The sequence below is a fragment of the Prunus avium genome, chromosome 7 (assembly GCF_965620075.1).
Source record: "Prunus avium chromosome 7, drPruAviu1.hap1.1, whole genome shotgun sequence".
NCBI classification, from domain to species: domain Eukaryota; kingdom Viridiplantae; phylum Streptophyta; class Magnoliopsida; order Rosales; family Rosaceae; genus Prunus; species Prunus avium.
The window spans coordinates 22,895,808-22,900,531 of NC_142290.1; the positions used below are offsets into that span (position 1 = coordinate 22,895,808).

Consider the following 4,724-nt stretch of genomic DNA (forward strand, 5'->3'; position numbering starts at 1 on the left):
AACGTGGACAAGCAATCCACCAAGAATACATGAGAGAAAAAACAATAATTCAAGCTACATCTAGTTTAACAACTAGAAAACTAATCTCCATGATGATGAATTTAATATTTTGGACCACAATGGTTGGGCCTGCTGAGACTAATAATGGCTCCCCAACTAAAAATCTCAGCTCCATAATGAAATTCAGACAAGCTGTACATTACCATTCCAATAATGAAGAGACAGAGTCCTCTTGTAATTGAGACAGCCTTCAACCATGTCACTATAATAAATTGATTATTTCTGGGACCATCCATAAGTAATAGTCTACTATTTGTGTGATCCTGCAACAAACCCTTTGGCTCTATAGATAGATAGAAATTTATACTTCCATCTATATGAGACTTGGTTTCTGATTTTCTCCATGCATAAAATTTGCATTCAGAACAAGATGGAACACTCACAAACTCATTCTAAACAGATTTTGTTTAGGTTTTTCCTTTTTTTATGGTGGACCACGTGTCTGCAATCTGCAACACTATCCACTTCTGGAATTGAATCTGATCGCCTGGCATTGCTAGACTTCAAGAAAAGAATAACTCAAGATCCTCTCCATATCATGAGCTCATGGAACGATTCCATTGATCTCTGCAGTTGGGTAGGCGTTACTTGCAACCCTGCCACGAAAAGGGTCATGGTTTTGAACCTGGAAGCTCAAAAATTGGTAGGCTCCTTATCTCCTTCTTTGGGAAATCTTACTTATCTTACTGGAATCAACCTGATGAACAACAGCTTTCATGGTGAAATTCCCCAAGAAATCGGTCGACTACTGAGCCTGCAACATCTCAACCTGTCTTTCAATTCCTTTGGTGGGAAAATTCCATCTAATATATCTCACTGTATGCAACTAAGCGTACTCGATCTACATTCCAATAAGCTTTTTGGGTCAATTCCTAATCAACTCAGTTCATTGTTGAATTTAGTTCATCTAGGTCTTGGTAATAACAATCTCACCGGAACTATCCCACATTGGATAGGAAACTTTTCATCTTTGGAAAATTTTGTGCTTGCTATCAACAATTTTCAAGGGAGCATACCCAATGAACTTGGGCGTCTAACAAACTTGAGAAGATTTTTACTCTGGGATAATAATCTGTCTGGTATGATCCCCACTTCACTCTATAATATTTCATCCATATACTACTTCACTGTTACTAAAAACCAGCTGCATGGAGAGCTACCACCTAATGTGGGAATTACTCTTCCTAATCTTGAAGTATTTGCTGGTGGGGTCAATAAGTTCACTGGAACTGTTCCTCTGTCATTGTCCAATGCTTCGAGACTTCAAGTGCTTGATTTTGCTGAAAATGGTCTCACTGGGCCACTCCCCGCTGAAAATCTTGCAACTTTGCAGAGCTTAGTTAGACTCAACTTTGATAAAAATAGACTAGGAAGTGGGAAAACTGGTGACCTGAATTTTCTCAGCTTCCTAGCTAATTGTACTAGTCTTGAGGTGTTGGGTCTTAATGGTAATCATTTTGGAGGAGAATTGCCAGGATCAATCGCCAACCTTTCCACACAACTAAAAGTTCTTACTCTGGGGAGCAATTTGATACATGGAAGCATCCCTAACGGCATTGTAAATCTTATAAACTTGACCCTTCTTGGACTAGAAGGAAACTATTTGGGTGGTAGTGTCCCTGATGTAATCGGGAAACTTCCGAAGTTACAGGGTTTATGGTTGAATGTTAACCAATTTTCTGGGCCAGTTCCATCCTCCCTAGGTAACTTGACTTCATTGACAAGGCTCTTCATGGAAGAGAATAAGTTTGGGGGAAGTATACCACCAAGTTTCGGGAACTGCAAAAATCTACAGATACTTAACCTTTCAAGTAACAATCTAACAATTTTTTGGGCGGTTCACTACCATCTGAAGTGGGTGATCTGAAAAATATTGGGGAGTTAGATATTTCGGAAAACAAGTTATCAGGTGAAATCCCAGGAACCCTCGGCAGTTGTATTAGTTTGGAGCGTCTTCATTTGCAAGGTAATAAACTTGAAGGATCAATTCCCCTAACATTAGAAAAGTTAAGAGGCTTGGAAGAAATAGACATTTCGCGTAATAACTTATCAGGGAAAATTCCCAAGTTTCTAGGAAATCTTGGATCTCTTAAGCATCTCAATATTTCTCATAACAATTTTGAGGGTGAATTGCCTAGAGAAGGGATCTTTTCAAATGCAAGTGGTGTCTCAATCCTTGGAAATAATAGGCTATGTGGTGGAATTCCAGAATTCCTTCTTCCTGCATGCTCTAGCAAAAAGCGCCATTCACCTCGAGGATTACTTGCCCCAAAAGTATTCATCCCTATAACTTGTGCACTAGCATTTTTAATTGTGCCAAAACATGAGAAGTTAGGATATGAAAATATAAGAGAATATGAAAATGAGAGAAGATAATTTTCTGGTTTTCAACTTGTATTCAGTTTTCATTGATTCTTCTTTTTATTACAAGCAAGCATATTTATACAAGTGGAAGTACAAGTAAGACAAAATACCTTGAGCTCCCAACCTTTGAATTCCCAAGGTCAAGCCTACCAAATTAGGCAACCAAACCATTCTTCCCTAAATTAAGGTAGGCTCCTAACCTAATTCTACCAATCCCATTAATGACTAAACAAACTAATTCATTAATGAGCTAGTAGACTAATTCAACATATGACAAATGCTAACACTCCCCCTCAAGTTGGTGCATAGATATCACCAATGCCCAACTTGCCAAGAGAGTTGTGGAAAGCTATAACAAGAGACTTCCTTCATTAATATGTCTGCATCGAGCTTCTTCTTAATAAAATGTCGATCCACTTCAACATGCCCCCTCACGTGGGACCACTACATGGTGGGCCACACGTGGAGCAAAGGCCACATTGAAGTTAATCATTTCGGTCTGTCGGTGGCAACACCAAATCCAAGTGCAGCCGGTTGGTCGGTAGATCACATAAACCATGCGAATAAGGCAAAGGCAAAGCAAAGAACACAGAAACCCTGTGAACACGGTAAGAACACAGAAACCCTGTGAACACGGCAAAGGTAAGGTAAAGGACACAGAAACCCTGTGAACACGGCAAGGATAAGGTAAAGGACACAGAAACCCTGTGAACACGGCAAAGGTAAGGTAAAGGACACAGAAACCCTGTGAACACGGCAAGGACACAGAAACCCTGTGAACACGTCAAGGTAAAACCAAACCCTAAAAAGAAAGGGTAAGGCAAGGTAAGGCAAATAAAGGCCAGATAGGACAACAAAACCCTAAAGATAAGGCAAGGCACGACAAAGGCAAAGGCAAGGCAAACCAAACCCAAGAAAAGGCAAGGCAAACCAAACCCAAGCAAAGGCAAAGGACAACGGGCATGACCACATCGGAAACACACCGGTAAAGGCAAGAACACGGTAGAAGCAACAACAACACTGTCCTCAACAAGAGACAACAACACTGACAGCAGCAAGAGCAACACTGGTACCAGCAAGAGCAATATAAGGCACTGGCACCAGCAAGACAAGGCAGGGCAGACAACTGTGGCAGTAGCAACAGCAGAGGCAACTTCTCTTCACTCCCCCTCTCCCCCTGAAGAGAAGGGGTCGATGGAGCCATATGATCAGTGGCACTGGCACCAGTGAGAGAAATCTAAGACACTGGCACCAGCAAGAGCAATATAGTAGGCAGCAACAACAACACTAGCAGCATCACAAATACTTCCATTATTGCAGACACAACTTCTCTTCACTCCTCCTCTCCCCCTGAAGAGAAGGGGTTGTCAGAACCATAAAAGCAGTGGCACTTGAGAAACAGAAGCTGACTGAAGCTCAGATGTAGAAGAATCAGTCATGGCAGATAGGTAACAGAATTGCAGCGGAATAGATGAGCAGCAATGTCACTCCCCTTCAAATCCGACGACGTATGAGAGTCGAGATTTGGAGAAAGCAACACCGGTAATGACAATAAAGTTGCAGCACCCAAATAAAGTTGCATCTATCTCCCCCTCAAATCTGACACTGGTAGAGGGTCGAGATTTGAAAGAAGAGAAAATGAAATAATAGTAAAGAGATTCAAACATGGCAGTCTCGTGGCAGAAACAAATGCAAGGAAAGGTGGAATGGAGATGGGCAGCTGACAACTGGAGGAAAGGAATAAAAGATGGAGAGGAGTCTGCAACAACCCAAAAAGAAAGAAGAAATAAAAATGAAGAGAAGAGGTGGCAATTTTTTTTCTTTTTCATATATATATTTAATGGAGAAATGAGTAGGCAGAGAAACTTTACCCACACAAATATGATGTGCATGAGAACAAAGGGATGAGGAGAGAACACCCTTCACGTGGGTAACAGAGGGGGAAGAAATATACCCCAAAAAATGGTATGGAAATAGAGTGGAAGAAATAATTTAAGGAAATAAAAGGGAATAAAATAAGAAGTATGGGATTGGTGGTGAGAAAAGAAACCATAAAAAAGAGAATAGTAGTATTAAGAAAATGGAATGTTTGGGAACAAGCAAGACACCTATCACGTGGGCACAAGAGGAAATGATGAAGAAAGGCAATATGTGATAAGAAACAAACAAACAAAAAAGGAACCCACCAAAAAAGAGAGACAAAAAAGTGCTATTTAATAATATATAGAACCTTTGTAAAAGAAAGAGGAGAAACATAAGGGAGCACAAGTTTTTGATAAACAAAGGGAAGTTCAGAGAAA

The 4,724-nt window shown here is 40.5% G+C and overlaps 1 pseudogene; it reads left to right on the top strand.

The window, feature by feature from the left end:
* Window positions 1–307: 307 nt before the first annotated feature.
* On the top strand, window positions 308–2,436 carry LOC148293162 (uncharacterized; annotated as a pseudogene).
* The last annotated feature ends 2,288 nt before the right edge of the window (window positions 2,437–4,724 follow it).